Source organism: Marmota marmota, unplaced genomic scaffold (assembly GCF_001458135.2).
Source record: "Marmota marmota marmota unplaced genomic scaffold, marMar, whole genome shotgun sequence".
In the NCBI taxonomy this organism is placed as follows: domain Eukaryota; kingdom Metazoa; phylum Chordata; class Mammalia; order Rodentia; family Sciuridae; genus Marmota; species Marmota marmota.
In genome coordinates, this window is record NW_026000139.1 from 617308 (window position 1) to 631067 (window position 13760).

The following is a 13760-nucleotide window of genomic DNA, read 5'->3' on the forward strand; positions in this document are numbered from 1 at the left end:
TATAACATGGGCTGGGGATGTGGCTCAAGTGGTAGCGCGCTCGCCTGGCATGCATGTGGCCCGGGTTCGATCCTCAGCACCACATACAAACAAAGATGTTGTGTCAGCCGAAAACTAAAAAAAAAAATATTAAAAAATTCTAAAAAAAATAAAAAATAAATAAATAAATATATAAAATATATAAATATGTAAAATATAACATTCTGGGCTGGGGTTGTGGTTCAGTGGTAGAGTGCTTGCCTAGCATGAGGCCCTGGGTTCGATTCTCAGCACCACATATAAATAAATAAAATAAAGGTTCATTGACAACTAAAAAAAAATTTAAAAAATATATGACATTCTAAGCAAGTGTGGTAATGCACACCTATAATTCTTGCAGCTTGGGAGGCTGGAGAAGAGAATGGCAGGTTTGAAGCCAGCCTCGGCAACTCTGTGAGGCTATAAGCAACCTAGTGAAACCCTGTCTCAAAAGGAAAAATAAAAAGGGTTACGGATATGGCTCAATGGTTAAGCACCATTGGATTTATCCCTTGTACCAAAAAAAAAAAAAAAAAACATTCNGTGTGTGTGTGTGTGTGTATATATATATATATATATATATATTTTTTTTTTTTTTTTTTTTTTTTTTTAAAGAGATGGGGTCTTGCTACATTGCCCAGGCTGGCCTCAAACTCCTCAAGCGATCCTTTGGCCTCATTCTCCCAAGTACCTGGGATTACAGGTACACACCACCATACCTGGCTTAAAAAGTTCTCACTCATATAGTTTTATTTTAAAATTTTGGATGAAATGATGTATCTGAAAGAATTTGTTTAAAAATAATAAGGAGAAGGATTAAGAGGATAGGAGTATATAAATGAAACAATTAGCCAAAAATCTCTTTCTTTTGTGCTGTGGATTGGACACAGGGCTTCCTACACACTAAGCATGCTCTCTGCCACTGAGCTCTACCACCTAACTACACCGTCAGCCCAAGAACTGCTAATGGTTGAAATTCAATGATGGCTAATTCTTTAGAGGAATGTGTGGATTGAAGATACCCTGATGTAGCCAGGACAACAGGAGTACAAAGGTGCCAAAAGCCATGAGATGAAGGCTATATCCTTAAATCCTGTGAATTTTAACAGCTTAGAATGGAAGTGTGAAGAGAAGCTAAAACATGGAAAGTTTTTTTGTAAAGGTAGACAAAAATCCCAATATCTGAACCATTTCAGCAATTATATAGTATTTGGAGAAAAATATATTTCAAATTAAATGTGCAAAGTGAATTAGGCCAAACAATTTAGTAATCCAGTGTCCTCATGTTGCCCTAGATCTAGCCAAAACTGAACCCAAGGGTTCATGATTATCAATAGAACAGAGATAAATAAGGGCTAAGTCCTGAAAAAACAAACAACCAAACCAAAAACAGACAAAACCAAACTATAGGCTGGAGATAACTGAGGCAAAGAAGAAAAAATATGTACCCAAGTTAGAGAGAACCAGGGTCTCTGTCAAGAACCCACAAATAAGCAGGGGTGAACTTATTGGTAGAACCCTTGCCTAACATGGTTGCAGCCCTGGGTTCCATTCCCAGCACTGAAAATTAATAATAACAATAATAAATAATAATAATAATCCATAGATAGCCAATGCAGTGGTGTGTTTGTAATCTCAGAATTTGGGAGGCTGAAACAAAAAGAATCACAAGTTTGAGGCCACTCTGGACAATTTAGCACCCTGGCTCAAAATAAAATTTGTAAACAGGGCTGAGGATGACAGGCACAGTGGCGCATGCCTGTAATCCCAGCAACTCAGAGCAGAAGGATTGCAAGTTAAAAGCCAGCCTAGACACTTTAGTTAGTTAGACCCTGTTTCAAAATAAAAAATGGTTGGGTCAGAGGTCAGTGATAAGAGCACTCCTGGGTTCAATCATCAGTACCGGAGTTAGGAGGGTGGCTGAGGGGAGGGAATGGGGCTGGGGATGTAGCTCAGGGGTATGGCATTTGCATAAAATGCATAAGGCCTAGGTCCAATACCCAGTATGTCACACAAAAAAGATAAACCCACAAATAAAGACAAGATTGGCTGGTATCTTTATTTTCCCCAAAAATGTCCACCCTAAATTATATTCAGTAGCAGATTACTGATGAAATTCTAACTCAGGGCCTTACACGTACTAGGTAAGTGCATCCCCAGCTCCTACTGATGAGATATCAAGCCCTTTGGGGAAGCTGCCAACCCAAAGTATCTACTAATCAGCTAATCTGCACATTGAAGTATTATGCAGAGGTTAATGAGAGCCAATGAGAGCTTGATATTGAGAAAGAGCTAGGGAGTAAGAATTTATCAGAAATGCATACAATACTGTTTTATGGAAAATAAGGATGTTTAAGTATTAGAAAAATGTGCTTGAAAGAAGCATAGGTTTTTCTGTAACCTAAGAAAGACATCTATTCAGACCTTACTTACCCATGCTTACCAACTCATAATCAATCAACTCATAATGAATCAATGACTTCAATGGACTCAAAATGAATCAATGTATCTGACGTGACAGAAAAGATACAGCCTCTTCCCCCCTCCCCTTCTCCCATCCTACAGTGGTTTTGTTTTTCTTCTTTTGGTGCTGAAGATTGAACCCAGGGTCTCAATTGCACTAGACCACTTAGCTACCCGCCAGACCCCGTATTACAAAGTGTGGGGTTTTTTGTTTGTTTGTTTGTTTTTGGTACCAGGGATTTAACCCAGGGGCATTACCACAGAGCCATGTCCCCAGCCCTTTTTATTTTTTGAGACAGGGTCTCACTCAGTTGCTGAGGCTGGCCTTGAGCTTTGATCCTCTGCCTTAGCCTCCCAAATTGCTGATTACAGGTGTGTGTCACTGCGCCTGATAATGTGTTTTCTTTTAAATCAAAATCAATATCCTGTAAAATTGGGAAGGGTGTGAGCTAGTTAACAATCTGATAACTCAGGGTTGCGTTGAACATTAGGGCTCCAGGTTTACAGAGAAACACTGGCCTTTGCCAGAGAAATGCGGATAAACTGGCTTCCACACCCAAGAAGGAAAAGAAAAATCCTATTATGGCCAATTTCAGGCTACAAGTGATTTAACAACTGGTTAGTAAATTCCCAAATATTTAACAACTGGCCCTCAGCAGCATAAACTGATTCCAGAACCCGTCCTGGGTCCTTTGAATCCAATCTGAAGTAAGCCCACCTTCTTTATTATCTTTTTAATAATTTTTTTGTCAAGAATCTTTCATCCCTCCCACAAAATAAAGTCTTATCTAAGCATAAGATTATTACATAAGAGCTTTTTTTTTTTGTTTTTTTTTTGTTTTTTTTTTTTTTTTTTTTTTTTTTTTTTTTGCAGTACTGGGGATCAAACCTAACATGCTAGGTGAGCATACTACCAGGGAAATAAGATTTGGCTAGGCTGGGGCTGGGGCTGCCCTCACTGATGGGTTTAATCCCCAGTGCCACAGTAAATAAATAAATAAAGGGTGGGGGAAAACTGGTAAAGCAGGATTCTAACATAACATAAGGTCTATTCTGTAACAGAAAAAAATGGCTGGTCAGAAATGAATCCTTATATGTTCCAAAAGGCTAATGAATTACCCCAATATTCTTTTTCTTGGGGGGAGTGATGTTTGGGATTGAATCTAGGGCCCTGTACATGCAAGTGGTTTACACTGAGATATGTCTCCAGCCACCTAACCCCAATATATTATTTAAATCTCAGTAGCGTACTATTATTCCACCTATGACTACATTTAAAGATGTCGCTATAGAAGAGTTAAATTTATATTTCTGGTCAATATTATCCCTTGGGGGATTACGTGTTCCAGAAACCTACTTCCTGTTTTATAAATCAGAATCATCTCATTTCTCCCTAAGCCAAGAGGAGCACGTTTGAATTGTAGTACGTCAGGGTTTTAAAAATTTATTTATTTTCATTTTTTCCGGCACTGGGGGAAATGAACACAGAGCCTCTCTTGCATGCTAGAAGCAAGCACTCCTCCACCTCTAAGTTGCACCTCCCCAACCCAAACTGTCAGGTTTTGATAAAATTTATTGCTCAGACCTTTCAGGCTTTTGATTTTATTCATGTAATTAATCCCACACCCCTTTCATTTCTTCGTTTCCCCCATATTTCTTGTTACCTCTCCATTATAAATTCTGCTGCTGGGACATAGAAAAAAAGAAGAAGAAAAAGACCAGACCCCTGCATGTTAGCTACAACTTCTCTAGTGACACGCATCCCATATGCAATCACTATTTTAGGCCTGGCTTTCCAGATCTGAGTTCACGATCCCGCTTTCTCCGGGACATCCCACCTCAACGCGCGAACTGAACAAGGACACAGCTCTTCCCTGAGACCTAAGGGCCAGAGACACGCCGCTCGAAAACACGTCCCACGGGAAAAGAGGCTCTCTTCCAGACCCCACCAGGGGCAAAGAGGAAGAAATGCACAACTTCGAGAAACCTGCAGCCCGCTCAAAACACACTTACTTTCGCCGCTTCGGAGACACCTCACCCCTGACAGGGGGGCTGTTCGGCTACCGGTGCATCTTGGGAATTGTAGTTCGTGAAAGAAACTGATGCAAGGAAAACTACAAGTCCCACAATCCCGCGGGACCCATTATCGTCCGCGAGCGCCCCCTGTCCATCTCTCCTGGTCAGATGTTTGGAATCTTGGTGTGGGCGCTCAGCTGGGCCTTGTCTTTCAGAAGGAAGTAGTTAGAGCTTAGGTACCCAGGTATTGGGTGCAAAACAGCCCGTCCAAACAGCGATAAGTTAGGAATTCATCCTTTCTTAATAGATGCTTTTAGAAACGGGTCTACACTTGACCCATCTTTGTCTTCAGTGTTCATGTTCATGTTGCATTCAAAAAAATGGAATCGAGTTTGCTGCTATGGGTAAAACACTTTGTAGTGAGTTATGACAAAATAAGATTCACACAAGTTAATATGATTAAAATCACCTATATACGTGGACTCATTTGACGTCTCCAATATTATTTCTATGTTTTAATTAAATTAATCCCACAATGCCTGTGTCTCCACCTCAGAGATTCTAATTTAATTGATCTGAACAGATGCCTGGGTATTAAGTCTGTTTACATGTGGCCAGTGAGAACTGCTACACCTAAGTAGGACATCAACTAAAATATATATTTAGAACACAATCTAGCAGAGTCTAAGAAAGCTCATCTAAGAAAGCTCTTACCCTGCTTCAAGAAGAACTGAAGGGGTGGGGTGTAGCTCAGTGGTAGAGTACTTTCTTAGCACGTGTGAGGCATCAGGTTCGATCCTCAGCACTACATAAAATAAATAAATAAGGAGCTGGAGTATGTGAGGCCCTGGGTTCTATCCTCAGCCCCGCATATAAATAAATAAAGGATCCATTGACTGTATATATAATAAAATAAAAGCTGAAGCCAAGAGGAACAATAAGGAAGCTGGAGGCAGAGTGTTTCCTGATCCTCTCATCTTATGTATGGAGATAAATATTGGCATACTGACTTCATTAAGTAACCTGGGGGGCTGGGGACATAGCTCAGTTAGTAGAGTGCTTGCCTCACATGCACAAGGACCTGGGTTCAATCCCCAGCACCAAAAAAAAAAAAAAAGTAACCTGGGAGTAGTATCTGCAGTTACAACTTGGATAGATCATTATCTATAGAATCTTCTAAGCAGAAAGAATCAGTCCCCTGACAGCCCTATGTGCCTTAGTTAACCTAATTACATTGGCTGAGAGAACCAAAATATAAGTTAAAAAATTGCAGGGCTGGGGGTGTAGCTCAGTGGTAGAGCATGTTCTTAGCATAAGGCAGGTCCTGGGTTTGATCTCCTGCATGCAAGGGTATTTTATAAAAACCCATGACAGGGTTAAAATAGTGACACTCTCTTTCCCTTTGTTTTATTTATCGATTGATTGTAGTAGGAATTGAATCCAGAGGTGTTCTAACAGTGACTTAAATCCCCAGGCCTATTTTAAAAAAAAATTTTTTAGTTGTTGATGAACCTTTATTTTATTTTTTTATTTATTAAGATGCAGTGCTGAGAACCAAACGCAGTGTCTCATACATGCTAAGCAAGTGCTCTATCACTGAACTACAACCCCAGCCCATTCCCAGCCTTTTTATTTTTTGAGACAGAGTCTTGCTGAATTGCCAGACTGGCTTGGAATTTGTAATCCTCCTGCCTCAGCCTCCCAACTCACTAGGATTATAGGCATGGGCCACTGTGCCTAGCTCTCCCTTGATTTTTTTTTTAAACTGTATTGGGGATTGAACCCCAGGGCCTCAACACATGACATTAGGCTTTACCACTGAGCTACATCCCCAGCCCTTTTTAAAAATTTTTATTTTGAGGAAAAGTCTTGCTAAATGGCCTCAAACTTGCAATCTTCGTGCCTTAGCCTCCTTAGCTGAGATTATAGGTGTGCCCCACTAGACCTGACTTGAACTTTTAGTGTCTGAAATTTTTTTACAGCCGGGCATGGTGGCACACACTTGTAGTTCCAGCAACTGGGGAGGCTGAGACAGGAGGATCACAAGTTTGAAACCAGTCTCAGCAACTTAGTGAGGCCCAAAACAACTTATTGTCTCAAAATAAATAGATAGATAGATAGAGCTGGAGATGTAGCTTATTGGTAAACACCCTTGGGTTCAATATCCAGTACCGGGCTGAGCACAATAACCCACGCCTGTAACTCCAGCAGATTGGGGGGCTGAGAAAGTTCAAAGCCAGCCTCAGCAATTTAGCAAGGACCTAAGCAACTCAGTAAGACCCTGTCTCTAAATAAAATATTTAAAAAGGATTGGAGATGTAGCTCAGTGGTTAAGTTCCTTCTGGGGTTCAATCCAGGTAATCATCATCATCATCATCATCATCATCATCATCCAGTACCAAACAAAATAAAACACTGGAGAAATGTCAGTGTTTCAGAGACCATTGTTCAAATTTTAATGAATAGCAAAAGTCAAAATGAAAGTATTTTGGAGAATATAGTTTGGAGAGGAAACAGATTTAGACTTAGGCTTTAAATAGCTTTCTACCTGCTAAAGAAAAACAGGCAGTGAGGGTGAAACATACTTCAAATTCATACACAGTGGCATTTCTGTGGAAATACAGCCTTTCAGCCTTTCTCCTCTGAAATAAAGTGTTTGCAGAAGGCCTGGGGATGTAGCTCACTGATAGAGCACTCGCCTGCATGCATAAGTCCCCAATTTTGATCCCCAGCAATGCAAGGAAAAAAAAAAAGTTCATAGAAAGCTCTTTTGAATTAAGCATAGAAATACCATATGATCCAGCAAATTCTACTCTTAGGTACATACCCCAAAGAATTTAAAACATAAATTCAAACTGATACTTGTACACAAATAGCAACATTATTCACAATAGCCCCAAAGTGGAAATAACCAAGCACTCATTGAAGAATGAATGGATTAGGACTGGGGATGTGGCTCAAGTGGTAGCCCCCTGGCCTGGCGTGTGTGCGGCCCGGGTTTGATCCTCAGCACCACATACAAACAAAGATGTTGTGTCTGCCAAAATAAATAAATAAGTATTAAAATTCTCTCTCTCTTAAAAAAAAAAAGAATGAATGGATTAAAAAATCCATCCAATGGAATATTGTTCAAATTTTAAAAGGAATTAAATTCTGATACATAGTACACATGGATGAAATCACAAAAAATTTATACTAAGTGAAATAAACCTGACCCAAAAGGACAAATATGTATGATTTCATACAATACTTTCATGTAAGGGACTTAGAGTGGTCAAATTCATAGAGACAGTTGGCCTCTGGTGACATACACATGTAATCCCAGGAGGCTGAGGCGGGAGGATGGCAAATTCAAGGCCAGTCCGGGGAATTTACAGAGACCCTGTTCCCTCCCTCCCCGCCATCCACCAAAAAATAATTCCTACTAAAAGAAGTGGGATAGCCTTTGCCAGGGGTGAGGGAAGAGGGGAATAAGGAGTTAAGAGTTTAATGGGGACAGAGTTTTAGTTTAGAAAGATAAAAAGGTTCTAGAGATAATGGTGATTATGATCGTGCAATGTATTCAATTCCATTGAATTTACACTTAAATTTGGTTAAGATGGTAAATGTTATATGTACTTTACGTAAATTTTATTTATTTATGTATTCTGGTACTGGGGATTAAACCCAGGCATGCTCTACCACTGAGCTACACCTTCAACCCCGTTTGTTTTTGATTTTGAAACAGGGTCTTTTTAAATTACCCAGGCTGGCCTCAAATTTATGATCCTCTTGCAATCCTTATAGCAATTGGTATTTTTGGCTTCAACTAGTAAAGAACAGCGATCTGAGATTACAGGAATGCACCATTTCACTAATTTTCCTGCATATAACACAATAAAAAAAAAACAAAATAAAACAAAAAAACCTCTTGGAGAAGGGAGTTACACTGTGAAACTGAGCCAAAAATACACGGACTCTGAAGGTTTCCCTCAATTTCCCTTTGCAGTCTCTGAAATAAGTCTATTAGCATCTTACCTCCCATAGTGCTTTGCTACAATCTGTTCCAAAACCTCGTTAAATTCAATCACAACTGAAATCCCTATGTACTTTCGAGAGCTCATCATACGATTATGCTTGATTGGATAATTTTCAATCAAACAATAAGTTAAAGTTTTTCCAGTAGACTCAAACTCGCCTTTGTGTAATAGGAACCTCACTTATTGGGGGCGAAGGCCGGTGGGCGTAGCTCTTCAGCTTTGCGCAGTGGCAGTATCGTAGCCAATGAGGTTTATCCGAGGCGCGATTATTGCTAATTGAAAACTTTTCCCAATACCCCGCCGTGACGACTTGCAATATAGTCGGCATTGGCAATTTTTGACAGTCTCTACGGAGACTGAACATTACTGGTGCAAATGTAAGAATCGCTTTTCTTTACTAATTGAAGACAAAAAGTACTAGTTGCCAGCGTAGGGTTTCTTTAAGCTTTTGGAGATTTCCGAGTTTAACTTTTACTTGAGAACGTCAGATACTTTTATGCTACGCTGTTTTGTTCAAAAGTCTTCTTTTTTAATTACGTTTTTTCAAATAGTTGCTCTCTCAAAGCACAACTCCCGTGCGCTTATTCCTGCACTCGCCCATTCAGCCAGTTGTGCTTTCAGGTTCTACCCTTACCGCTCTTTCTCGCTCTCCGGCTGGTGTTGTGAAAGTCTCTACCCAGTCGTTTCTATGACGTCACGTTTATTTGCATAAAAGTCCCCAGCATCCCCAGCGGCTTCTCTATTACTAAAATATGAACGAATATTGGACACGAGTAATCTAATGACAAGAAATTTCCCACGAGAACGGTGCTTGAATGTAACTGATCGTGTAGAAACACATTATATCCACACGTGTGCTGGCCTTTGTTCACCCTCACTGTAAAGGTAGTTATCATCCATGGGAGAGCAAAAGGGGAGGCCATGTCCGCCAGCTTTGCGCAGTGGCAGTATCGTAGCCAATGAGGTTTATCCGAGGCGCGATTATTGCTAATTGAAAACTTTTCCCAATACCCCGCCATGACGACTTGAAATATAGTCGGCATTGGCAATTTTTGACAGTCTCTACGGAGACTGAATATTGTGTGTTTAAAAGTAAGTTTTTACATCGTGCCTGTACCACTTACACCTTAACCAGTTAGGTGTTGTTCTTTTCTTTTTTTCCTATTTGTAGTCCGGCTTTTATTTTCACGACTGTTTTCTCCTGGTGTTATATCAGTATGTCTTTGCACCAAGGTTTTCAGGAGTCTGATCCTCACATTTCCGGTCTAGCTTGACCTGCTTCGACTACTATTGCTCCTCTGGCACTTGGCGCAAACGAGGTGGGTGTGAACTGCATCCACAGTTCAAAAGGCACTGGGAAAGACAACCGTATTATTGGACTTGGTCCCTGTTTCAAGAAGTTTGCAGTCTGTAGATAAACCTAAACAAGTCAACAAATAAGATGCGCGGTGGCTCATGCCTGTAATCCCAGTGGCTCTGGAGGCTGAGACAGGAGGATCGCCAGTTCAAAGCCAACCTCAGCAATAGAGAGGCACTAAGCAACTCAGTGAGGCCCTGTCTCTAAATAAAGTTCAAAATAGGGCTGGGGATGTGGCTCAGTGGTCTAGTGCCCCTGAGTTCAATCCCCGGCAAAGCCCCCCTCCCCCCGCTGTCCCTGAAAAAATATTTCAGTGATAAATGGGGGGGATATGATTGATGGAGACCAACTAAGTTCCAAGTTTCACCTAGTATTGGGAATTGAGCACTTACTGCGTGCCTGACTCAGTGCAGAGTGTTTAATTTGCTTTACTTCATTTAATTCTCACAGAAACCATTCCTTCCTGTACCCCAAACAACTTTATTGAGCCAGGTATGGTGGCTCACGCCTGTAATCCCAGAGATGTGAAAGACCGAGGCAGGAGAATCGCCAAGTTCTGGGCCAGCCTCAGAAATTTAGGGAGACCTGGTCTCAAAATAGAGCTGCCTGGTGTGGTGGCGCTCGCTTGTAATCCCAGTGACTCAGGAGCTGAAGCAGGAGGATCGCAAACTCAGTTAATCTCAGCAGTTTAACAAGGTCCTAAGCAATTTAGCCAGATCCTGTGTCAAAATAATAAAATAAAAAGGGGTGGGGATGTGGCTCAGTGGTAAAGCGCCCCTGGGTTCAATCCCCAGTACCTCCTCTCCAAAGAAATACCACAACTTTATTGAGGTATAATTGACATACAATAATCTGCACATGTTTAAAACATGCAATTTGATAAATACATTACTCCAATCCAGATAGTGAAATCCATGACTACCGAGTCTCTTGGTGTTCCTTTTTTTGGGGGGGTGGAGTACAGGGATTGGACTCAGGGGCATTGGACCACTAAGCCACATCCCTGGCCCTATTTTGTATTTTATTTAGAGCCAGAGTCTTACTGGGTTGCTTAGTGCCTCGCTTTTGCTGAGGCTGGCTTTGAACTCTGAATCCTCCTGCCTCAGCCTCCTGAGCTGCTGGGGGTACAGGCATGTGTCATGGTGCTGGGCTTTTGCTGTTCCTTTGTGATCCCTTCCTCCCGTGTGTCTCCACTCCCCTTTCTCTTCCCAATCCTTCAATCTCTCCTCATTCTCTCCAGTCCCAAGCAATCATTGTTCCTCTTTCTGTCATTGTAGATCAGTTTGCATTTTCTAGTTTTATATAAATGGAATCATCCCGAATGTGATTTTTTTTTTTTCCTGGTACTGGTAATTGAACCCAGAAGGATTTTACCACTTAGCTACATCCTCAGTCCTTTTTATTTTTTACTTGTGAGACAGAGTCTCACTAAATTGCCAAGGCTGCCTCAAATTTAAAATCCTCTTATCTCAGCCTCCCAAGTACCTGAGATTACAGGTGTGCACCACCACACCCAGCTGTGACTTTTTTTTTTTTTTTTTTAGTACCAGAGATTGATTGAACCCAGGGATGGTTAACCACTGAACCACATCACCAGCCCTTTTTATGTTTTATTTTGAGATAGAGTCTTGGTAAATCCCTTAGGGCCCCTCTAAATTGCTGAGGCTGGCCTTGAATTTGGGATCCTCATGCCTCAGCCTCTTGAGTCACTAGGATTACAGACATGTGCCACCACTCCTGGCTGAATATAACTTTTTTTTTTTTTGGTAGCGGGAATTGACCTCAGGGGCACTCGACCACTGAGTCACATCCCCAGCCCTATTTTGTGTTTTATTTAGAGACAGGTCTCACTGAGTTGCTTAGCGCCTTGCTGTTGCTGAGGCTGGCTTTGAACTCGCGATCCCCCTGTTGCCGCCTCCCAAGCCGCTGGGATTACAGGCATGCGCCACCCTGCCTGGCTTCTATGTAACTTTTTAAGGTTGATATTTGTCACTAAGTATGATATCCTTGAGGTCCATTTAGGTTAAATGTATTAATGATTCTTTCTTTTTTATTTCTTGCTGAGTGTCCAATTGTATGGAAGTACCAAAGTTTGTTCAACTAACTATTCGCCCATTGAAGATCATTTGGGTTGTTAGCAGTATTTTGCCATTATGAATAAACCTAATAATATTCCTGTACAAGTTTTTATGTGAGCCTATTTTTGTTTGGTTTGGTTTTTTGAAACAGGGTCTTGCTATGTTGCCCAGACTGGTCTTGAATTTTGTGGGCTTAAGTGATAATCCTGCCTCAGCCTGCCAAGTAGCTGGGACAACAGGCATATACCAGTATATCTGGCCTAATTTTTTGTTTTTTTGGGGGGTAAGGGGGGATAAGGGTAATTGGGAATTGAACCTAGAGCCACTAAGCCACATCCCCAGCCCTTTTTATGTTTTTATTTGAAGATGGGATCTTTTAAGTTACTTAGGGCCTTACTAAATTGCTAAGGCAGGCAGGGCTCCAATTTTCGATCCTCTTGCCTCAGCCTTTCAAACTGCTGGGGTTGCAGGTGTGCACCACTGCACCTGGCCTGGCCTAAGATTTTCATTCTCAGGATAATTGCCTAAGGGTGTGTTTGCTGGGCCCTATGGCAAATGCATAAATTGCTGGGGATAGGGGCGTGCGCCTATAATCCAAGAGACTCAGGAGGCTGAGGCAGGAGGATTGTAAATTCAAATCCAGCCTCAGTAATTTAGTGTAAGTCTGGAGGAACTTAGCGACACCTTGACTCTAAATAAAATATAAAGGGATGTGGCTCAGTGGTTAAGCACCCCGGGGTTCAGACCTGGTACACATGCACACAAAAAATAAAAGAAGAATAAAATAAAAAGAAATTGCTACATTATTTTCCAAAGTGGCTGTACCGTTTTACATTCTATCTGCAATCTTTTTACATCTAGTTCAGTTCTTCTGCCTTTTTTTCTTTCCTTTATGACATTGATCTCTTTCTCTTTTTTGCTAGGAATCAAACCCAGAGCTTTGTGCATGTTAGGCAAGTGCTCTACCACTGAGCTGTATCCTTGGCCTGTGAAACTGATTTTTTGAAGAGTCCCTGGCAATCTTGTAGAATGTCCCACATTCTGCCTTCATTTGATTGTGTCCCCGTGGTACTATGTAACATGTTCCTCTGAATTTCCCGAAAAGGGGAAGTTACACCTGATAGCTTGATCGGGTTAAGATTAAATATTTCAGCAAGACTGTGTAGTTCAGTGATGGAGCACTTGCCTAGCTTGAGATAGGTCCTAGTGCTGTCCCCAAGGAGAAGTGAGTGGCAAGAGACCTCCAGAAGGAACGACATCAACTTTTACTTAATGATGCTGAGTCTGAGCACCTGTTTAAGCTGGTAACTCTTCTCTCTCCCCCTCAACTATGAAGCCACAGGTTTCCCTGGGTGAGCAGTAATTATGAAACGAACAACCAATTTGACACAGGAACCATTTGATACTAAAAGCCTTTTTGCCTTCCACAGCCACTCCCCTAACCCGCTTCCTGATCAAGCAGGAAGAGATCATGACTGAGTGAGAAAAGTTAATGTCACTTCTCTGGAACCCCCAGGGTAGCTTTCCTAGTACCAGGCCAGCGCTCAAGGCCTGGTAGCTCAAAGATGTCACTAGCCCCCTGGACAAGTCTGCCAGGGCAAATTTTGTATTGATCAGGAAATCAGATGATGCCCTGGGGATCCAGACGACAAAGTTCTCTCCTGATTTCTATTAAAATTTAGAAAAGTAGGGCTGGGGATATGGTTCAATGGAGTTGTACTTGCCTAGCACATGCAAGGCCCTAACTCTGGAAAAAGTGTTTTCACTAGATCTGGGGTTTTTTTCACTTTTTTTTTTTTTTTTTTTGTT

General features: G+C 41.3%; 2 non-coding genes across 2 annotated transcripts; both read left to right on the plus strand.

Annotated features, from left to right (window-relative positions):
* The first annotated feature begins 8731 nt into the window (after positions 1 to 8731).
* On the plus strand, positions 8732 to 8872 carry LOC125611293. The gene has a single exon (XR_007341449.1). It is a non-coding gene; the product is annotated as a U4 spliceosomal RNA (small nuclear RNA).
* Positions 8873 to 9446: 574 nt separating this feature from the next.
* Positions 9447 to 9587, plus strand: LOC125611292. The gene has a single exon (XR_007341448.1). It is a non-coding gene; the product is annotated as a U4 spliceosomal RNA (small nuclear RNA).
* The last annotated feature ends 4173 nt before the right edge of the window (positions 9588 to 13760 follow it).